The sequence below is a fragment of the Lissotriton helveticus genome, chromosome 1_2, assembly GCF_964261635.1.
Source record: "Lissotriton helveticus chromosome 1_2, aLisHel1.1, whole genome shotgun sequence".
In the NCBI taxonomy this organism is placed as follows: Eukaryota; Metazoa; Chordata; class Amphibia; order Caudata; family Salamandridae; genus Lissotriton; species Lissotriton helveticus.
In genome coordinates this window covers 228078238-228102087 of record NC_136058.1, presented here as the reverse complement: position 1 = coordinate 228102087, position 23850 = coordinate 228078238, and the positions used below count along the sequence as shown (strand labels likewise).

At 51.2% G+C, this 23850-nt stretch overlaps 1 protein-coding gene across 1 annotated transcript in view; it reads right to left on the bottom strand.

Annotated features, from left to right (window-relative positions):
• Window positions 1-23850, bottom strand: part of STIL (STIL centriolar assembly protein) — a 396689-nt gene that overhangs the window by 157954 nt on the left and 214885 nt on the right. The gene's annotated exons all lie outside the window — the stretch shown is intronic.

Here is a 23850-nt window from a genome sequence, read left to right as displayed (position 1 = left end):
CATGTACAGGCTTGAGGAGCAGGTTTTTCAATACACACTGTTAAATTAATAGGAGTAGTTACCACAAAATAAGCCCAAGCAACAATTGTGTGACTTTTTTTAAAAAACATACTTACATTTTCCAAACCAGACATTAGATGGTGCAATTGTCTGCAAACACAATTCAAGCCACATGTATTTAAAAGAAAGCAGGAAAGTTTTCCTATTCTAGACTATAGGACTTTGGAAAACTAACTATGGCATTTAAATTCTGGAATATGCCCAGATCCCTTATTTATTTATTTATTTTAAAGGTTTTATATAGCGCTGGCTAGACCCGGAGGTATCAGAGCGCTTTACATGAGCATCAGATCGTAGTTACAGGTTACATCGTTACAAAGGTTACACAGTTATTAGAGCATGGCAACATAGTTACTTGTAAGGTCAAGATAAACAATAAGCACAAATACGAAAGGGGAAAAGCAAGCGGGGGAAAGATTCAGGGGAGGGGGAAGGAGCTGGGGAAGTAGATAGGTAATGAAGGCAGGAAAGAGAAGGGGAGGGTGAAGGACAACACAAGGAAAGAGGAGGGGAAGGGCTACATGGACACAAACCGGTAGACGAGTCAAAGCAACGTCCAAAGTCCAGTAAGCTGTGATCCCAGGGGTAGTGGTATCACTTCCCTATCTCTGTTGCGGGAGGCTCCCTTTACGCAGTGGACTCTCTCCGAGGGGTCTCAGACTCCAAGGCCTACATACTGGATCCTTCCCCAAAAAGGGGAGAGGGAGTGCTTTGGCAAGGAGTGCCATACCATACCTCAGCTGTGAGTTTGTTTGTTTTTTCTGCTTTAAAAAAAAAAAACTAGCAGGCTGATATTGGGTAGAAAAATAAATGTTCCAACAGTTTTACCTCATGTGACATCTAAAGACGCCTGCCCAATTTATGTTCTTTTGTGGCAAGGTTTCCTTCCATCAGCCTCTGTCTGGCAGGTTGTAGGAGAGTAGGGTCTGCTATCCTATGGTCACCCCAAATTTTTGCTTTTTGCTTCACTGGTTTTCGACTACTGAGGCTGTGGGCCTGCTGATCAGACCCCCAGCCTGCTGTTCTCTCACTAAATTAATGATACATGTGCTATAGGCACATACCACAATTGGAAATGGACTCCTTGTCAGCCCCTGTATAATGCACTATAGGTGCCCAGGGCATAGGGGCCACCAAGGCCTACCAGGGGCTGCAGCATATCTTTTGCCACCCCTGGCTGGTTCTTAAATTGACACAACTGGCTGATCACTCAGCTGGGGTAAGGTGGTGTAATCACCCCTTACTTAGATATAGTATACCTATATCTAAACCTATATCTGGACACATATAAACCTGTGAGCCACTCCTATGGAAGGCCTCATCAATCCTGGAGGCAGAGTGCGTGGTTTAATGTGAGATGGAGCTCTAGCATGAGCTGAGCCTGTCTGCAGCTGTCGGGAACAACTCCCTAAGCTGTTTCAGGATAATGCCATACCATATACTCTTAAGTGCCTTATAATCCTCGCGGTTATATAGCAACTCTGGTTTGGCTTTATCAAAACATGTCGTGTAAGGTGTCATACGATTTGGAATACTATCCCCTCGCCAGTTCTGGCGACGGGGATAGCATTCCACCCCTCTAGAGGGGTAAGACATGTTGCTTTACTTTAATGCGGTTAATTTCTAAAAGGGCCTTAGATCCACAAAATGGATGCCTCTGCCACAGACAAGAGTCTGGACCCCTGCAGCTGACCGAAACTCAGCCAAATGGGGCCTGGACAAAGGGTTTCCTGCCACAGGAGGGTGTCACCACCCTCCAGACAGGAGATAGTGGATTGTAGCAGGGAGGTCTGAAAGAAACCAGACACTGCCTGGGGCGCACAAGGCTGCCCCTTGCATAATCCGGCCAAACCGGTTCTGGGGCACTCCAGCCCTCGTGCCAGGGCGGCCTGGATCAAAGGAAAGGGGTGTATCCACCCCCTTCCTGGGTCCCACCCATAGGGGGGGACCTAGCAGGTAATCACGCCCCCCAGATTCGAATAAGAGTGGGAGCAGTGCCAATGCACTTCAGATTATCCTGAAGAAACATAAGAAACGAAATTCTGGACCCTTCGACATCCTACTCGACGTAGAAGCCCGAAGAATCTCCCTTGTGGTCAAGGAGTGACCACCCTGTGCAAACAGGCACCATCCAGCTATCGACGTCTACTTTGTTGCAGTTCCCGCCGGAACTCGAGCGACAGAGATCGACGAGATCAAGCCTGCCTGCTTTCCAACAGCCCGATCCACAGTCCCTGCAGAGCTGAGACCCGTGGAGGCGACCGGAAGCGTGGGGCACGCCATCTTGAATTGACCACGAGACGCTGACTGTGCAGCCCACGAGTGACCCTCGAAGCTGTACACCGGGGTTTGAGAAGCCCCAACCCTGAGCCACTCTTGCACCGAAGCTCACCCCTCTACACTCATCGAGTGCTGCGTGGGGCCCTTCTACTACTTTTGGCTCAACGCGTTGGCCCTGTCACTTGCCAGCCGGCTAGTGGCCCCTGTGCCGACGAAAACTTGAAATCGACTTGTGAATCTGGTTGCTCCAGATTTGCACCAGCTCCCCTGAAAAGGAGCCCCCACTCTGACCCTCCTGGTTCGAGTGAGAAGCAATCTCCCGGTTCCGCGTGGATTGCTTTTGCCAAGTGTTGTTTGCTCCAATCTTGAAGCCGACAGTGCCGACGGCGAGAGCCTGCGTGGGACAGATCGTGACCTGCTCCTGGACGTCGTAGATGCCCCAGAGCCCACGTGACAGCGGAGAGAAGCACCTCGACAGCGACCTGATTGCGCCCGACATTGCCTGGTTCCGTCCTGGTTCCACCCTGGTCACTGCTGAGTGACCCAGACTCTGTCCCATCTGCTTTCAGGTACTTTTCGACTCGAGTCCACCCTTGGACTCCACCGGACACTTCTCTTTCACCCCGCCTGCAGCCCTTTCAGCTTCAAGCACCAAGAGCCTGCGTGACGAAACCCGACTCAACTTCGACCCTGTGCACCCGCTTCCTGTGGGTGAGGTAACTTTGCTCCGCCGGTGTTCCCACACTGGTACACATCTCTAGGGTCTGTGTCTTAAGTTTTGTTCCTCTAGGTTCAGCGGAAGTGTCCTTAAACTTTAACTTTGTAACTTTTACGCACCATTGGTTAACATTGGTGCATGCGTGCGCTTTCCGCACTGCTCCCGAATCCCGTGGGCCTCTCCCGACTTCAGCACTGCTTGTCCTGACTGCTCCCAGCGATTCCCTAGGCCCTAGGCCTAACCACTGTTCGATTGGTATCTCTTATACCACTTGTTTAGTATATGGTTTGAGTGGCCACCCGCCCTCATCCATAATTGTGCAACTTGTATGTTTAAACTGTGCTTTTGATTTAACGCTTGTGCCCCTTTATTCATAAAGAATACTGGGGATTGTTTTTAGTAATAAACACATATTTTTATAATATATACTTGTGTGGTGTCCTTTCATTTGATATTACAGGATTGTATGTGGTAAAACAGCTCGCTTAACACGACCTCTTAAGTTAAGCCTTTAGGCTGCTTAGTCCATGCTACCCCTAGGATAGCTTGTCTAACAAGGTTGACTTACAACCTGACACCATAAGGGATTGTTTGGTCTGATAATAGGTGGTTCCAGAATTGGAAACATCACCTATCAGGCCAACTTCTCACACAGGTTTACTGGCAACATAAGTTGGGACATTACACAATGTCAAGTAGTGGTTACTAAACTGGTGCTTTCAGGTATGTTCCGAGAAAAGTGGCGGGACGAATGCCACTGTTAAGGACAAAACTATTTGTACATGATGTCCGAGTGCGGGCTAGTTCACAGTGTGTTATTTCTTCAATTTGGGCTTTGCAGCATTTATTGGGAATCATCAATTTGTGGCTGCAAAAGCGCTCAAGGGATCAATCAGTGCTTTTTTTATACACATTGTGATGGAGGATATGTAACTCAAGTGAAGAAGAAATGTTACGTTTTCAATGGCCATGAATTACTGTCCAATGGGCAGGTGAACTCTTCTTTTATGAGATACGAACTCAAACCAGTTTTTTTATTTTCAGAATGGAAAAAGGTGAATGTGCCAAAACGCTTCTTCTGGTCTATCTACATAGATACATACATACATATCCTACTGGCCGTCTCCAGTAGGTAGTTATAGTTAGGGCATAGTTTCCATAGGAAATGCTTTTTTGTATTTGCTAATAACCTCTCCCAAAAAAAGTTCTATCCAGGACAGCTCCTACCCTGATGGTGTAAATCCGTTCAGTAGTTGCTGAGAAATTCAAAAAATAAAAGTTTCAATATCTAGGGGCGCGGTGGGTTCGCAAACCCTCCCAACCATGATCTTCATTCTAATTAGCTGCCAACACTCCAAACCAGGAACTCTTGGCATGGCAGCCATCTTGTGACTCGGTAGAACTGAGTCACAAGAAAACAGTAGAAAAAAGATTTAAAAAGATGATGGGGGCAGGGTAGAAACACCCTGACCCCCTAGGGCTGCCCAGTGGGCCCCACAAGGACCTCCAGGGCAAAAAAACATTAAAAAAATAATTTCAACGAAAGTTGCGAATCCCACCGAAATCATACAAAAACATTGGTTCCGTTCACATGGTTAATGTTAGTGATCATGGGGCTTCCAGCTGTCCCGTGCTTGGACACCGGGGGAGTTAACAGAGGCTGGCAAAGTGAAGAGTCAGGGAGCTGGTCAATGGACAGAGGCGGGGCTTGCAGCAAGTAAATCAGGTGTCAGAGAGAGGCAGTGTATTGTCAGAAACACCTCACAAACGAAATGCTGTTCAGGTTGTTAGAAGTTAGCCTGATATATGATGCTCACTAGTTCTAGTGATCACCTTGTATCAGTCCAAACAACCCTTACGGTGATTGGTTGTAAGTCAACCTTATAGACCAGCTATCCTAATGGTAGCATGGACAAAGCAGTCTTAGGCTAAACTCTTTTGGCATGTGAAGCCAGCTGTTTTACCACAATATAACCCCTTGAATACCAGATGAAAGGACACCACACAAGTTGTTATGAAAATAAACAGTATATTTATTAATAACAACACCTCTGAACTCTTTATGAGGTCAGAGGGCTAAGCACATGACAATCTCTTACGAAAAATACTACAAGTTGCACAGATTTACAATGGTGCCCTAGGGGCACGACAAACCATATACTAAGTAAGTGGAATGTGAAAGTCGATAAAAGGAATGGAGCTGTCCAGAGGCTGTAGGATCGATGGGACCACGCTATACTAACTTCAGGTAAGTAATAGGAGGCCCACGGAACGCGTGTGCAGAGTGTGAACTCACACGCGAGATGCGTAACAACGTCTATGGACAGTACAGTTCAAGAAAAAGGTAAGTACGGATAATCCTGACTAGGTAGGACTAAAACGACTGTGGAACTGGACACTAGGACAGTTAAACTACCCTTGAGCACCGAAATGCTCTTGTTACCTCACCCACGGGCCGCGGGTGCATAGGTGTCAAAGTGCGTCGTGTTCTCGCGTTGAATTTAATGGAGCATGATAGAAAAGATGCTGCAGGCGACCAGGAGGAAGATGTCCGGTGCAATCCAAGGGTGGATTGTTGAAGAAGGAGACGGGAAAGCAGAGGGGACAATGTTCACAGTCACTAGCCACTGACTGGAGTGGAACCAGGAAGGAACCAGATGTCGTCGTCGCGATCAGGTGAAGAGTGGACGCTTGACTCTGCAGCCATGTGGACCAGGAGGCGTCTTCGACGACCAGGATGGCGACACGAGCTGTCCCACACAGGCTCTCGCTGTCGGCGGTGTTGGATCCGGGATTGGACTCAACAGGCCTTGGCAAAGGCAACCCACGCGGCGAGTGAAGAAAGCGTCTGGTGCGGACTAGGAGAGTCCGGGGTGCCCCTCTTTTGGAAGGGAGCAAGGGCCAGTCTGGAGCAACCAGACCAGCAGTGAAGATTCAAAGGTTCGTCGTCTAGGAGGCCACTAGCCAGCCGGCAAGTGACCAGACAACGCGTCGAGCAGCAAACAAGCAGAAGGGCCCCACGCAGATCTCGTGGATACTGGAGGGCTGATCTTCGGTGCAGGGGCTGCTCGGGGCTGGGGCTTCTCAGTCCCAAAAGCACTTGGTCGAGTTTACCTCGGGAGTCGTGCTGGAAGCGAAGTGCAGGTTCGTTCAAGATGACCGGTCCCACGTGTCTCGTCGCACCCACGGGTCTCAGCTTTGCTGCAGATGTAGGTAGAGGTCGGAGAGGTCTGGGAATCCGGGTCTCGTCGGGCTCTGAAGTCTGGATCCTCGAGGGAAGACGACAAAGTGAAGCCGCTGGACGCTTGATGGTGCCTGCAGTTGCAGGGTGGACACTCCTTGTCCACAAGGGAGATTCTTCAGTCTTCTGTGGAGCAGAACGTCGAAGGCCAAAGTTTCTTCTTGTTGAATAGTTCAGGATAATCTAATTTGGAATGGGACCAGCTCCTACCTTTATTCTCCTAAAGGGGGCTGCACTACTGACTAGGTCCCTCCCCTGGGTGGGACCAGGAAGGGGGGTGGTTACACCCCCTATCCTTTGTCCGGTTTCCCGCCAGAGCTGGGGCTGGGATGCCCAGGCAACTGGTTTGAACCGGTGTATGCACAGGGCACCTTGTGTGCCCCAGGCATGTCTCATTCCTTTCAGGCCTCCCTACCTCAATACACAAAGTCCTGTCTGGGGTGGTGCTAGCACCTCCCAAGGCAGGAAACCCTTTGTCCAAGCCATCCTCACTGGAAGGACTCCCAGCAGCAGGAGGTCAGACTTGTGTCTGTGGTGGCAGCATCCATTTTGTGATGCTGAGGCTCAAGTTAACTTTAACCGGGGTTCACAGTTACATACATGTTGTGTCCCTCTAGAAGGGTGGAATGCTACCCCCGTCGCCAGAATTGGCGAGGGGGTAGTATTCCAAATCGTATGACACCTTACTCGACATGTTTTGATAAGGCTATACCAGAGTTAGCATTTAACCACGAGGTTGATAATGCACTTAAGAGTATATTGTATAGCGTTATCATGGAACAGCTATTAGGACTTGGTTCCGCAAGCTGCAAACGGGCTCAGCTCATGCCAGAGCACCATCTCACATAATTCCAAGCACTCTGCCTTCAGGATTGATAAGGCCTTCCATAGGAGTGACTGATAGGAATATATGTGTCCATTTTAGGGTTAGATATAGGTATACTATATCTACAGCAAAGGGTGTTTACACCACCTTGCCCCAGCTGTCATGCAGCCAGTCGTGTCAGATTTAGATGGCCAGCCAGGGGTGGCATAATACATGATTCAGTCCCTGGTAGGCCCTGGGTACAGGGACTGACAAGGTGGCCCAGTACCAATTGGTAAATGCACCTAAAGAACAAGTTACTTACCTTCGGTAACGCTTTTTCTGGTAGATACAATATCTGCCTGTGGATTCCTCACCTTGTGAATATCCCCCTTGCGTCAGCAACATTCGGAAATTCTTTTGTAGCTTCGCGCCGACGTGGATCCGGACGTCACAGAGGCACGGCATCGCACGCGACCCCGCTGACGTCACCGGCGCCTATAACAGGCCCACGCCGGCGTGATGACATCAGTTCCGCCCTTTTTTCCGTGCCCTCGAGGGAAACGGACGGACCGATGACAGTAGAAATATACACAGTATACATAGTATAGAAAACAAGGTAACACACACAGTGTGAAGCAAATGCAATAAAACATTTGAAATAAACTTTTCCATGACAATAAAATAACACATCATAGAAACTCTGGCATAGAAGAGTGGACAACGGGGAGGCGGGTGGGCCAGTGAGGAATCCACAGGCAGATATTGTATCTACCAGAAAAAGCGTTACCGAAGGTAAGTAACTTGTTCTTCTGATAGATACATCTGCCGTGTGGATTCCTCACCTTGTGAATAGAGTCCCACAGCAGTCCCCACTCCCGGAGGAGGGTGTCCACTCTGCTATACCAGGAAATCTTGGAGGACAGAGCGCGCGAAGTGGCCGTCCCTCCTCACCTCGGTATCCAAGCAGTAGTGCTTCGCGAAAGTGTGGAGGGAGGCCCAAGTCGCGGCTCTGCAAATGTCCTCAACAGGAACACCTCTACACAAAGCAGATGTTGCAGACTTTGCTCTAGTCGAATGTGCTCTAATACCCTCTGGAGGGACCTTACTAGCCAAAGAGTAGCAGATCTTAATGCAGAGCACGATCCACCTCGACAAAGTCCTCTTATGGACCGCTCTTACTTTCTTGCAGCCAGCAAAGCCAACGAAGAGCTGGTCGTCCATTCGACAGTCTTTAGTCCTGTCCAAGTAGAAAGACACCGCCCTCTTGGGGTCAAGACGGTGTAACCGCTCCTCCTCCTTGGAAGGGTGAGGGGGAGGATAAAAGGTAGGAAGGGTAATGGACTGACCAAGGTGGAAAGGAGTAACCACCTTTGGCAGAAAAGCAGCCCTGGTCCTAAGAACCATTCGTTCAGCATGAATGGTCAGGAATGGGGGCTTGGAACTAAGAGCTTGAAGCTCACTTACCCTCCTTGCCGAGGTGATTGCAACGAGAAAAACCGTTTTCAAGGTCAGAAGCCTCATGAGACACTTGTGAAGAGGCTCAAAGGGAGCCCCCATCAAAAATGTCAAAACTAGGTTCAAATCCCACTGAGGCACGACAAAGGGTGTAGGAGGGAACCTATTAGTAAGGCCCTTCAAAAACCTTAAAACAATGGGTGACTTAAAAAGAGAAGGCTGGTCAGGCAAACAGATAAACGCCGACAGCGCAGAAAGATAACCCTTCACCGTGGCAACAGCAAGCCCCTGCTGGGCCAGAGAAAGGGCAAACTGGAGCACATCAGATAAATGGGACCTCAAAGGGTCTATAGATTTCTCCCTGCACCAAACAACAAATTTAGACCACCTATAAGAATAGATGGACTTAGTGGAGTCACGCCTGGCTGACAAAATGACATAGACCACATCGTGAGGGAGAGAAAAAGAAATCAGATTGCCCCGCTCAATCTCCAGGCATGAAGGTGTAAGGTCTGGAGGTGGGGGTGTAGAACCTGCCCCTCCATCTGAGAGAGGAGATCTGCCCTGTGAGGGAGACGGAGCGGCGGGTGAGAGGAGAGGTGGAGAAGGTCTGAATACCACACCCTTCTCGGCCAATCCGGGGCGATCAATATGACTTGGGCCCGGTCTTGGCGAATTTTCCTCAGAACCCGAGGAATCAAAGGTATGGGAGGAAACGCGTAGATTTCCCCAACTCAACTGAAACGCGTCCCCCAAGGCTCCTTGCAACGGAAACTGGAGACTGCAGAATGACGGGCAGTGAGCATTCTCGCGAGTGGCGAACAGGTCCACCCGAGGAGTCCCCCACATCTGGAAGATGTCGCGAACCACCTCCGGGTGAAGCCTCCACTCGTGGTCAGCAGAGAACTGCCGACTGAGACTGTCTGCACGAACGTTCAGAACCCCGGCCAGATGATTTGCCATCAGACAAATCTGATGGTCCTGAACCCAGGACCAGAGGCGCAGAGCCTCTCTGCAGAGACACTGCGACCCCACTCCTCCCTGCTTGTTGACATACCACATCGCGGTCGTGTTGTCCGTCAGGACTTGAACCGACCGACCGCGAAGGGAAGGGAGGAAGGCCTTGAGCGCCAAACGTATCGCCCGCAATTCCAGAAGGTTGATGTGAAGCAACCTTTCCTCTGGAGACCAAAGACCCTTGACCTCCAGATCCCCCAGATGAGCACCCCAACCCAGGGTGGATGCATCCGATATCACTGTGGCCACCGATGGAGGCAGTTGGAATGGCTTTCCTTGAGACAGATTGCCTTCCACGCCCCACCAAGACAGATCCGCCGCAGCTTCTCTGGAGATCCTCACTGACTCCCTGGGATCCCCGTTGTGCTGATACCACTGCCTGCGGAGGCACCACTGGAGTGCCCTCATGTGCCAGCGTGCATGGTTGACCAACAGAATGCATGAAGCCATCAGACCGAGCAGGCGAAGAACCTTCAAGACTGGAACGACCGCTCCATTGTAAAATAAAGGAATCATCTCCTGTATGTCGCGAATCCTTTGAGGAGGAGGGAATGCCCGACATACAGTAGTGTCCAGTACCGCACCTATGAACAGGTTGCGCTGTGAGGGCACCAGGTGAGACTTGGGTACATTTATCGAAAAACCCAACCTGTGCAACAACTGAGTTGTCTCCTGCAGATGATGGAGCACCTTCTCTGGCGACTCTGCTTTGATCAGCCAGTCGTCTAGATACGGAAACACGTGAATCCCCGATCTTCTGAGATGAGCTGCCACCACTGCCATCACCTTGGTGAAGACTCGAGGTGCAGTAGTAAGGCCAAACGGAAGGACCACAAACTGGTAGTGCTGTGACCCAACCGTGAAACGGAGATACTTTCTGTGCGACTTCAAGATGGGAATATGAAAATACGCATCCTGCAAGTCGATCGACACCATCCAGTCCTCTTCCAACAGCGCCTGAAGAACCTGTGCAAGAGTGAGCATTTTGAACTTTTCCTGTTTTAGGTAAAGGTTCAAAATCCTGAGGTCCAGGATTGGCCGAAGTCTGCCATCTTTTTTGGGGATCAGGAAATACCGGGAGTAGCACCCCTGACCCCTTTCCTGCTCTGGAACCACCTCCATCGCACCCTTTCGGAACAGTGCCAGGACTTCTTCCTGCAGGAGAAGCAGGTGGTCCTCCGAACAATAACCCTGGCAAGGAGGGTAATTGGGAGGGAATTCCTGGAAAGGAAGAGCATACCCATTCTCTACAAGATTGAGAACCCAAAGATCCGATGTTATAAATTCCCAATCTTGTAGAAAATGAGTAAGCCGACCCCCCACTGGCCCACATGATCCGGAATGGCGGATCTAGGGCTGCTTTGCTGCGTTGGCCGGGGGTTGGGAAGGAGAAGAGGAGGAGGAGGAGGAAGCTTGACGACCTCTAGGACGGGATCTTTGTCTGCCTCTGTACGACTTGTACAGAGTATTCTGCTGCTGCTGAGGCTGCTGCTGGGATGATCTAGAAGATCGAAAGGAAGATCGGCCAAATCCCCTGAAGCGTCTTCCGGTAGTACCCCTGGACTGAAGGCCCAAAGATTTTGCAGTGGCCCTACTGTCCTTAAAACGCTCCAAGGCAGTATCAGCTTTCTTTCCAAACAGACCTGATCCATCGAAAGGCAAGTCCATTAACGCAGATTGGACATCAGCAGAAAACTCTGAAGATTTGAGCCAAGCAGCTCTCCTAGTAGCCACAGAGGAACCCATGACTCTTGCCACCGAGTCTGCGGTGTCCAGACCACTCTGGATGACCTTTCTCGCAGCTGCTTGGGTGTCCGAAACTACTTCTTGAAAATCCTTCCTGTCCTCCTCAGGAATCTTTGGAATAATCTGTTTGACAGAGTCCATTAAAGCATGGATATATCTCCCCATCAGACACGTAGCATTGGTAGATTTTAATGCCATACTGGCTGACGAGAAAACCTTTTTTGCACTTTGGTCCTGTTTCCTGGATTCCTTGTCTCCAGGAACCTGTGGAAACGCTCCAGCAGATTTCTTAGAGCAGGCAGCCTGCACTACCAAACTCTCAGGAAGAGGATGCGTTGTTAAAAATGCAGGATCCTCCGGTGCAGCTCTATACCTCCTCGCCACCGTTCTAGAAACCGCAGGAGCAGATAAGGGTTTTTTCCAGACTTCATAGATAGGTTCAGACAATGCCTCGTTGATGGGCAACATAGGTTCGATCACAGATGAGGGAGAATGAAGCACCTCAGTTAAAATATTAGGCTTATAATCAGCCGAAGGTAAAGTAATGTTTAGCAAACTCGCTGCCTTCTTAATGACAGTGTGGTAAGGCACCACATCCTTAGATGGAACATTTGATACAGAAGCTAACTCCCATTCAGGCGATAGCTCAAGCCCACTGGCCTCGCACAAGTCTTCAAAGGGATCCTCAGAATCCTGCAACTCCCCTTCTTCAGTATCAGAATACCCATATTTCTCCTCTTCTAGAAGTCTCTGGGCCTTCCTCCGAGACCTTTCTTTCCCAACCGAAGTCAAAGGATTCGGAACCGACTCCGACGGGGTCGGTGCCGGCGTCGAACCCGAAGTCGGACGAGGTCTCTCGACACGAGGTCGGACAGAATCTTGCCTCGGAGTCGCGGGTATCGGCGTCGATGGGATCGGCATCGATGGAGCCGGCGTCGTGCGCTTCGGCGTCGACGACACAGGTGGTGTCGGAAAATGCCAATGCGGTGGTAGAGCCGGCATAAAAGGCATGAAGGGTGCAGGGGCATAAGCCTGTGGAACCCCTAAATTAAAGGCCATAGGACCCGTGGGACCAACAGGTGCACCAGACGGGAACATTGCCCTTGAATATATACCAAACATGGCGTTCAGGAACTGGGTAGGATCCTGACCTGGAGTCGGAAACTCAGGATATGGACCTCTTGGTTGTTCCTGGGGAGGCGGAGTCGATACGACGTCGACCTCTTCTTCGGGCGCCGGAACCGGAGTCGACGAACCATCAGGTGCCGGAACTTCGGCTCCACCAGCCCCCTGCTCCTCACCTTCATCCTCCTGACCAGAAGGATTGGTTGGCATCGGAGAATGGACCTGTTCTTGAGGTTCGGGAGAATCCGGATGCGAAGCCTCTTCGTGTTCAGACTCCGAAACCTCCACTTCTTTACCCATGAGTTTGACCTGGGACTTCGGTCTTGAGCCAGAGTCCTTCCCAGAGCGATGACGTGCCTCATGGGTCCTCTTCCTGTGCTTCTTCCTCGATGACTTCGAAGCGTGAGCCGAGGATGACTCCGAGTGCGACCTCGAACGAGACCTCGATCGGCGAGATCGGGATTTCGATGACTTCTTGGCTTTCTTGCTCTTGAGTTTCGCCACGAGGAGCTTTGTCTCCCTCTCTCTCAAGGCCTTCGGAGTCATCTTCTTGCAGCAGGAACAGTCCTCAACATCATGGTCGGAGCTCAAACACCAGACACAACATTCATGAGGGTCGGTGATTGACATGGTCTTGCCACATTCACCGCAGGCTTTAAACCCAGTCTTCTTCGACGACATTCCGAAGAGAATGAACAAAGACACAAATATAAGGAAATAGTAACAAAGTTACTGTAAGCTACTACACGATCCCTGAAAACCGTTAGCGTCGACGACGCGGAAAAAAGGGAACTGATGTCATCACGCCGGCGTGGGCCTGTTATAGGCGCTGGTGACGTCAGCGGGGTCGCGTGCGATGCCGTGCCTCTGTGACGTCCGGATCCACGTCAGCGCGAAGCTACAAAAGAATTTCCGAATGTTGCTGACGCAAGGGGGATATTCACAAGGTGAGGAATCCACACGGCAGATGTATCTATCAGAAATACATGGTTGTCAATTTAGAGAGCGAACAGCTAGGCTGTGGGTCTGATTAGCAGGCCCACAGCCAGGGAAAGTCGTAAACCAGTGAAGCAAAAAGCAAAAATCTGGGGTGACCATAGGATTGCAGACCCCACTCTCCTACATAACCCCCCCCCAAACTAAGGGACATTAAACTAACCTTGACCAGGTGAGTCTTCCTGTTCTAAGTGGAAATACCTGGAGAGACCATCTGCATTGCCATGGTCAGTCCCTGGTCTGTGCTCCACTGTAACGTCCATCCCCTGTAGGGAAATGGACCACCTAAGAAGTTTGGGGTTTTCACCCTTCATCTGATTTAGCCATAAGAGGGGCTTATGGTCGGGCTTATGGTCGGTCTGAATCTTGAAGTGAGTTCCAAACAAGTATGGCCTCAACTTCTTCAGGGCCCAAACCACAGCAAAGGCCTCCCTCTCAATAGCTGACCAACGTTTCTCTCTAGGGGTCAGCCTTCTGCTTATAAAAGCAATGGGCTGGTCATGACCATCAATATTCAGTTGAGAAAGAACAGCTCCCACACCCAACTCAGATGCATCTGTTTGGACAATGAAGGTTTTGGAGTAGTCAGGACTCTTGAGAATAGGTGCAGTACACATGGCCTGCTTTAGGTCATCAAATGCCTTCTGACAGCTAACTGTCCACTGATCTTTCTTTGGCATTTTCTTGCTTGTCAAGTCATTAAGTGGTGTCACAATGGACCCATAATTTTTGACAAACTTCCTATAGTAACCAGACAGGCCCAAGAAAGCCCTGACCTGTGTCTGGGTGGTTGGGGGAGCCCAGTCCTTTATGGCCTGTATCTTGCTCTCCAATGGTTGAACCTGGCCTACGCCCGCAAGGTGGCCCAGGTACACAACCTGACTCTGCCCTATCTGGCACTTAGTAGCCTTGATAGTGAGGCCTGCCTTTTGCAGGGCCTCCAAAACTTTCCTCAGGTGGATCAGGTGATCCTCCCAGGTGGCGCTAAAGACAGCAATATCATCTAGATATGCTGCACAGAAGTCATCCAACCCAGTGAGAACTTGGTTCACCAACCTTTGAAAAGTGGCAGGTGCATTTTTCAAACCAAATGGCATCACCACAAATTGGTAATGACCTCCTGGGGTAGAAAATGCTGTTTTGGCCTTGGCATCCTCAGCTAACCTGATCTGCCAATAACCTGCTGTTAGGTCAAATGTACTTAAGAAAGTTGCAGAAGCCAACTTGTCTATCAGTTCATCTGCCCTAGGTATTGGATGGGCATCTGTCTTAGTGACAGCATTGAGACCCCTGTAGTCTACACAAAACCTCATCTCTCTCTTACCATCCTGGTTGTGAGGTTTAGGCACTAGAACTACAGGACTAGCCCAAGGGCTCTCTGAGGGTTCAATGACTCCCAATTCCAACATCTTTTGGACTTCTTTCTTTATGCAGTCCCTGACGTGGTCAGGTTGCCTGTAGATTTTACTCTTGACAGGCAGACTGTCACCAGTGTCCACCTCATGGGTGCACCAGTTTGTCTGACTGGGGGTCAGTGAAAACATTTGCCTGAAGGATTGAAGAACCTGTTTACAATCCTCTTGTTGATGGGTAGAGAGGCTGTCAGAAAAGACTACACCATCTACTGACCCATCATCAGGGTTCTGAGTGAGAAGGTCTGGGAGAGGGTCACTCTCTTCCTCCTGCCCCTCATCTGTGGCCATGAGCAAGCCCATGTCCTCCCTGTTGACAAATGCTTTGAGCCTGTTTACATGAAGCACCCTGTGGGAGTTCCCATGTCCACCAAGTAGGTGACCTCTCCCTTTTGCTCAATGATGGTATGGGGTCCAGACCATTTGTCTTGGAGAGCTGCTGGGGCCACTGGCTCCAACACCCACACCTTCTGTCCTGCATGGTAAACAGTTAGGACAGCCTTTTGGTCATGCCAAGCTTTTTGAAGTTCTTGGCTGGCCTCAAGGTTTTTAGATGCCTTCTCCATGTACTCTACCATCCTGGAGCGGAGACCAAGTACATAGTCCACTATGTCAAGCTTAGGCTTTTTGAGAGGTAACTCCCATCCTTCCTTCACAAGACATATGGGTCCTCTTACAGGATGCCCAAACAGAAGCTCAAAAGGGCTGTAACCAACCCCCTTCTGTGGGACCTCTCTGTAAGCAAACAGGAGGCAGGGTAAAAGGATGTCCCATCTTCGCCTGAATCTCTCAACAAGTCCATTGCATTGTGGGTGATAGGGTGTGGTAAATTTGTAATTTACTCCACACTCCTTCCACATAGCAGTCAAGTATCCTGACATGAAGTTTGCACCTCTGTCAGAGACAACCTCCTTAGGAAACCCCACTCTGGAGAAAACTCCAAGTAGGGCCCTGGCCACAACAGGAGCTGTAGTGGTCCTAAGGGGAATAGCTTCTGGATACCTGGTGGCATGATCCACTATCACCAGTATAAATCTGTGCCCAGATGCTGTTGGGGTGTCCATTGGTCCAACAATGTCAATCCCCACTCTTTCAAAGGGAACCCCCACCACAGGTAGTGGTATAAGGGGGGCCTTTGTTGTGCCACCTGATTTGCCACTGGCTTGGCAGGTGACACATGAGCGACAAAACTCTTTAGTGTCCTCAGACATATGAGGCCAGTGAAAGTGTGGGGCAAGCCTGTCCCAAGTCTTGTTCTGGCCTAAGTGACCTGCAAGGGGAATCTCATGGGCTAAGGTGAGAAGGAAACCTCTAAGAGACAAGGGGATGACCAGCCTCCTGGTAGCACCAGGCTTGGGGTCTCTTGCCTCAGAGTATAGGAGTCCATCTTCCCAATATACCTTATGGGCACCTGTAGCATTCCCTGCAGCCTCAGCAGCAGCCTGCTGTCTGAGGGGTTCAAGAGAGGAACAATCTAATTGGGCCTGCCTCAAGTCTGCCCAGGAAGGTCCCCCTGTCCCAAAAACTCAACCTGATCAGGCTCAAGTTCTTCTACGACAGTTCCTTCTGGGGTCTCTGGGTCAGCCTCCTGAGAGGGCTGATCCTCAACCTGAGGCAGGGGGGAAGGCTCTGCCTTAACCCTACCATTCCTTCTCTTGTGTAGTGTCTGGTCCATTCTTCCAGGATCCAGCACTTGTTCAGCTGGGCATTTCTTGGCCTGTGACCTAGTCACAGCAAGGACATGTGAGGAGAGACCTAGCATTTCTACATGAGTCCTGTACTCCACATCTGACCACAGTGAGGATTCCAAATCATTGCCCAAAAGACAATCTACTGGGAGGTCTGAACTAACTACAACCCTTTTGAGGCCAGTTACCCCTCCCCAGGAGAAATTAACAATTGCCATACTGTGATTGATAGTGACATTGCTAGCATTGGTCACTAGGTAATCTGAACCTAGCATGATCTGGGCAGGGTCCACAAATGTTGGTGTCACCATGGTGACACTGGCACATGTGTCCCTGTAGGCCTGAGCCATTTTCCATTAATTAAAGGTGTTTGTCTGTATTTGCCCAGAGTACTAGGACTTACAGTAGGGGTCATATCCATGTCCCCAGTACAAATAAGAACTCCCTGAGTAGGAATTCTAACTAAGTCAGAACCCACCTCAGTTCCCAGGGTTAACCCAACTATAGCCCTGGGAGGTACACAACCACTACTAACTGTACTAGGGGGTGCAGGTGTCTTAGGGACAGTAGTGGTAGGAGTTTGGCCTTTCTTGGTGCACTCACTAAACCAGTGAGTCTTACTTTTACAGTATTGGCACCATGGTTTCTTAGGATCATCATTCTTCTTCTTTTGGGAAGTTTGGGACCCACCCTCCTTAGGTTGTTGGGGCCCTGTTGAAGACTTCTGCTCATTTTGCTTATTCTCATTACCCTTCTGGTCTGCTTTCTTCTGGCCACCACCCTGGTTCTGCTGTTTGACCCTTGTCCTGACCCATCTGTCTGCCTTCTTTCCCAATTCTTGGGGAGAGGTCAGATCTGAGTCAATCAAGTGCTGATGCAACAACTGGTTCTGACAATTATTTAAGATTTGCTCTCTCATAATTAGATTATACAATCCTGTGTAATCAGTAACTTTACTTCCCAGTAACCAGCCCTCCAGAGCCTTAGTGGCACAATCCACCAAGTCAGTCCAATCTTGAGCCTGAGTTTTCTGGGTATCCCTGAACATCAACCTGTACTGTTCAGTGGTTAAGCCAAACCCATCAATCAGAGCAGTTTTCAAGACTTGGTAATCATTTGCATCCTCATCTCTAACAGTGAGGAGCTTGTCTCTACCTTTACCTTCAAAGGAGAGCCACAATATAGCTGCCCACTGACTCTGGGGTACCTCCTGTACATTGCAGGCCCTCTCCAAAGCAGTTATCCACTTGTGGATATCATCCCCTGTCTTATAGGGGGGCACTATTTTACTCAGGTGTCTATTGTCAAAACTCCTGACTCTATCCCTAGGGATATTGCTGCCACCAGTGGGGACTACCCCACTCAACTGTTGCTCTCTAGCAAAGGCAAGCTTTTCTTTGGCAAGGGCAAGTTCTTCCCTCTGGATCCTCAGATTAGCCTGCTTCATCCTTGCTTCATGTTCTCTCCTCTGAGGGGAAGTCATTCTCCTCTGAGCAGAGGCATGAGAGTGCACAGATCTATTGGAGTCCCTAGAATGAGACCTATCTCTTCTAACTCCATAGTTAGGCCTGCTCAGGGTCAGTACTGGAGGTCCCCCAGAACTTTCCCTATGTAGGTCTAAGTTGGCCCTGGTTAGTCTGCTGACTATCCCAGAACCATTGGCTGCCTCATCCCCAGACTGTTCTTCTTCTTCCTCCTCCTCCTCTTCTACATTCTCGGTTTCAGGGAGGTCTGGATCTCCAAGAGTACCTTCTAAGGGGGGCATGCTCCTATCTGGATTAGAGGGGTCTGGGTTGGCAGCCCTTCTGGCATCATATGTCTCGAAGAGACCTAACAGAAAAGGAGTGGTAGGGTTAGAACCCTGTTTCAATTTCCTGGAGGTACACAATTGTCTCATCTCCTGGAAATTGAGAGCTGCATATCTGGAAAGGACCTGTGGAGGGTCACTAACCACAAGGGGAGTCACTGAGGTCTCTCCTGTGGTAGACATGCTTTCTAGTGAGGTGTAAGTGATGCACCTACCTACACTATGGGTTTTCCTACTGATCCCTTGCTAAGAGTTGTAGTCAGGGTGTGCTAGGCCCTTTCTACTACAACAGCTGGTTCAGTAGAACTCGGAGTATTTCTAAGCTTGTTATATGTACCTAGAGTACCTTATGTGATCTTTCAAATGATATTTCAAGATTATATGTGGTAAAAACAACAGCAAGCTCAAATCCCAACCGCTACACACCAATGTGAGAAGTTGGCCTGATATATGATGCTCACTAGTTCTAGTGATCACCTTGTATCAGTCCAAACAACCCTTATGGTGATTGGTTGTAAGTCAACCTTATAGACCAGCTATCCTAATGGTAGCATGGACAAAGCAGTCTTAGGCTAAACTCTTTTGGCATGTGAAGCCAGCTGTTTTACCACAATATAACCCCTTGAATACCAGATGAAAGGACACCACACAGGTTGTTATGAAAATAAACTTATTAATAACAACACCTCTGAACTCTTTATGAGGTCAGAGGGCTAAGCACATGACAATCTCTTACGAAAAATACTACAAGTTGCACAGATTTACAATGGTGCCATAGGGGCACGACAAACCATATACTAAGTAAGTGGAATGTGAAAGTCGATAAAAGGAATGGAGCTGTCCAGAGGCTGTAGGATCGATGGGACCACACTATACTAACTTCAGGTAAGTAATAGGAGGCCCACGGAACGCGTGTGCAGAGTGTGAACTCACACGCGAGATGCGTAACAACGTCTATGGACAGTACAGTGCAAGAAAAAGGTAAGTACGGACAATCCTGACTAGGTAGGACTAAAACGACTGTGGAACTGGACACTAGGACAGTTAAACTACCCTTGAGCACCGAAATGCTCTTGTTACCTCACCCACGGCCGCGGGTGCCTCAGGTGTCAAAGTGCGTCGGGTTCTCGCGTTGAAGTGAATGGAGCCTGAAAGAAAAGATGCTGCAGGCGACCAGGAGGAAGATGTCCGGTGCAATCCAAGGGTGGATTGTTGAAGAAGGAGACCTGAAAGCAGAGGGGACAATGTTCACAGTCACTAGCCAGTGACTGGAGTGGAACCAGATGTCGTCAGGTGAAGAGTGGACACTTGACTCTGCAGCCACGTGGACCAGGAGGCGTCTTCGATGACCAGGATGGCGGCACGAGCTGTCCCACGCAGGCTCTCGCTGTCGGCGGTGTCGGATCCGGGATTGGAGGCAACAGGCCTTGGCAAAGGCAACCCACGCGGCGAGTGAAGAAAGCGTCTGGTGCGGACTAGGAGAGTCCGGGGTGCCCCTCTTTTGGAAGGGAGCAAGGGCCAGTCTGGAGCAACCAGACCAGCAGTGAAGATTCAAAGGTTCGTCGTCTAGGAGGCCACTAGCCAGCCGGCAAGTGACCAGACAACGCGTCGAGCAGCAAACAAGCAGAAGGGCGCCACGCAGATCTTGTGGATACTGGAGGGCTGATCTTCGGTGCAGGGGCTGCTCGGGGCTGGGGCTTCTCAGTCCCCAAAGCACTTGGTTGAGTTTACCTCGGGAGTCGTGCTGGAAGCGAAGTGCAGGTTCGTTCAAGATGGCCGGTCCCACGTGTCTCGTCGCACCCACGGGTCTCAGCTTTGCTGCAGATGTAGGTAGAGGTCGGAGAGGTCTGGGAATCCGGGTCTCGTCGGGCTCTGAAGTCTGGATCCTCGAGGGAAGACGACAAAGTGAAGCCGCTGGACGCTTGATGGTGCCTGCAGTTGCAGGGTGGACACTCCTTGTCCACAAGGGAGATTCTTCAGTCTTCTGTGGAGCAGAACGTCGAAGGCCAGAGTTTCTTCTTGTTGAATAGTTCAGGATAATCTAATTTGGAATGGGACCAGCTCCTACCTTTATTCTCCTAAAGGGGGCTGCACTACTGACTAGGTCCCTCCCCTGGGTGGGACCAGGAAGGGGGGTGGTTACACCCCCTATCCTTTGTCCGGTTTCCTGCCAGAGCTGGGGCTGGGATGCCCCGGCAAATGGTTTGAACCGGTGTATGCACAGGGCACCTTGTGTGCCCCAGGCATGTCTCATTCCTTTCAGGCCTCCCTACCTCAATACACAAAATCCTGTCTGGGGTGGTGCTAGCACCTCCCAAGGCAGGAAACCCTTTGTCCAAGCCATCCTCGCTGGAAGGACTCCCAGCAGCAGGAGGTCAGACTTGTGTCTGTGGTGGCAGCATCCATTTTGTGGAGCTGAGGCTATGTCTGATTTTAACCGGGGTTCACAGTTACATACATGTCGTGTCCCTCTAGAAGGGTGGAATGCTACCCCCGTCGCCAGAATTGGCGAGGGGGTAGTATTCCAAATTGTAATACACCTTACTCGACATGTTTTGATAAGGCTATACCAGAGTTAGCATTTAACCGCGAGGTTGATATAGCACTTAAGAGTATATGGTATAGCGTTATCATGGAACATGGTTCCGCAAGCTGCAAACGGGCTCAGCTCATGCCAGAGCACCATCTCACATAATTCCAAGCACTCTGCCTTCAGGATTGATAAGGCCTTCCATAGGAGTGACTGATAGGAATATATGTGTCCATTTTAGGGTTAGATATAGGTATACTATATCTACAGCAAAGGGTGTTTACACCACCTTGCCCCAGCTGTCATGCAGCCAGTCGTGTCAGATTTAGATGGCCAGCCAGGGGTGGCATAATACATGCTTCAGCCCCTGGTACGCCCTGGGTACACCTATGCCCTGGGTACAGGGACTGATAAGGTGGCCCAGTACCAATTGGTAAATGCACCTAAAGTACATGGTTGTCAATTTAGAGAGAGAACAGCTGGGCTGTGGGTCTGATTAGCAGGTTCACAGCCAGGGAAAGTTGTAAACCAGTGCAGCAAAAAGCAAAAATCTGGGGTGACCATAGGATTGCAGACCCCACTCTCCTGCTCAGTACCCTTACTGTGAGACTGGTAGCGCCGCTTGAAAGACTGGGTTCATCACTGAAAGGCAGCAGCACCTTAGTAGCAGAGTTACGGTGCATGGGAGGGAGTGCTGCATGGGGCTAGAGCACCGATGCCCATGACGCACTGTACAGCCCGGGTGGCCCTTGTTGGCATATGTCCGCTCACCAGCCCCGCTCCCAATCACGGGGGTCTTCCAGTTGGCTCAGGCTCATAGGCGGTTTACGGGTAGGGTGGAGGTAAACCACCGAAGAGCAGGGAAGCCCGCATGCGGACGGAAAACGGTATGTCCAGCATGTAAGTTCTGTGCCAGTGGTGAGGTACCGGCAGTACCTCTTAACATGAAGGGTGGAACCCAGTGTCCTATGTGGGCCACGCTGTTGCCTCCAGGTTGGGTGCTCTCCCCAGCGTGGCTGAGCAGCTGTGCTGATATAATTGTTTAAATTGCGGGGGGCGTGGCTAGCAGCCTAACATGGTGGACGCGAGTGAGTAGAGCTCCGTCCACGGTGCCTTAAACATCCTGACATTATCCTGCTGAGGTGCACGATCCCGACCAGAGACGCGCAGGACTAGCAGGCGAAAGTGCCAGGACGCCACCGGGACGAAGAAAAGCGGATTCACGGCTGGTGGTGGCAGAGAACGGAGGGCTGGGCTGTGATGCACGGGACGGCCGGAGGCACGAAAATTGTCTGAGGCTCCGGGACATTGTTGGGAGCAGGAGCTGCGGCGGGGCCCACGCCCGGAGGAGACGGAGACTGCCCGGTGCCCTGACTATTCGGAGGCCGGGTGTGCACGACCAGTGAGACGGGGAGTGCGACCCTACAATCGGCGCCGCGAGACGGGTGCCCGGAGGTGTCGGGAGACTACGGGAAGGCCTGCACACCCAGAGGTACAGCGGAACTCGGTGCGGAGCGGGGGGGCCCCCCCGGAGGTCAGCGCATTGAGGGGGCGGCTTGCGGCAGCTTGCTGAGCCCGCGCTGGGGCCTGCTGGAGTGCAGTAACCATTCCGGGCCGGGTTCCGAGCGACGGCCTGTGGCCCTTCAGACAGTGGCGGGCCGCGAGGCGTGGATCCAGAGCCGGCAGACAGCCAGCTCGCAGAGAGTGCATATAGGGGGGCCCCCATCCCGGAACGACCCCACATCGCGGGGCCGCCTGCGCGCAGCGACAGCCCCCTGCGCACCTCACCTGCTGCCTGAAGCCTGGGCCCTCTTTGGCGCAAAATGGCGTCATGCTCCCGGCCCGCCTGAGGCCGCTTCTGGGGCCCTGTTGCGGTTGGATCCCACCCCACTGGAGCTCTCCTGGCGTATGCTACCTGCAGGTACGACCTGCCCACGAGCTGCCCTGAAGGCAGGTGCCATACAGCGAGAATCCATCTGCCCGGCACAGTCTGCATTGCCTGACCCTAAGATGGCGGCTCAGACACCCTAATCCACGATCCCTGCTGCCGGTGCAGGCCTAGTGGGCCGTGGGGGCCGAAACATTACGCATTAGCGGCCTGGAGCCTGCGGGGCATAATGGACACTACAGCGAGAGTCGGGGACGCAACGGACTAGCGGAGGCCACGACCACGGGGTGGAGAAGTGAGGTCGGGAAGTAGACCATGACATTCTGCTCTAGGCGCCATTTCGACTGCCCATAGAAAGGAAGGGCCCTGTCACTGGGCTGCACTGGTCAGCTCTACTGTTTGCCGACACTACTAGCTGCTGAGGCTGCACTAGCGGTAACGGCGTGCGAGGAGAGGCATTCCCTGCGTCGCTGAAGTGGGGAGGCGCCTGGGAGTGCACTGCGGACTGTCTCTGCACAATTACCGGAGGTGAGAGCTGCCAGATCAGGGCTGGACGGCCCCTGGGGTAATTGGACGGTGCCCCTGAGTGGCGGGGGCCCACCTGGACAGGCCAGACGCCAGCCGGCCCACAACACTGACTCATTGCAACGCGAGGCAGGAAGGTTGCCCGCTCCTCTCCGCCCTCTTTTGTCTCCTACCCCCCCACTCGCCATTGCTGCCAGTCCCGTACCGGACGTGTTGATGCCCACGGCGCAGCAACTCGCAATGGGAGGGGCTGCGAGACAAGTCACAGACGAAGCAGCAGGAATTGAAAGGTCCTGACCCGCCACGAGAGCAGAGGCGGATGGACGCGGAACCCGCGGCCGCCTTGGCAGCCAAGATGGACAAGGTCTTGGCGGTGAAACGCATCCGGACTACCTTAACACAGACCAAAACCTCCCTGGAAGCACGCCTGGATAAAGTCACCTCTGACTTCACGCTGTTGCACGCGGATCATCGCAAGTTGTCAGAGTCGGTAGCTGAGCAGCGCCAAACGGTCCAGGCATTGCAACCTGTGGTCCACAGTCACGCCTCGGCTT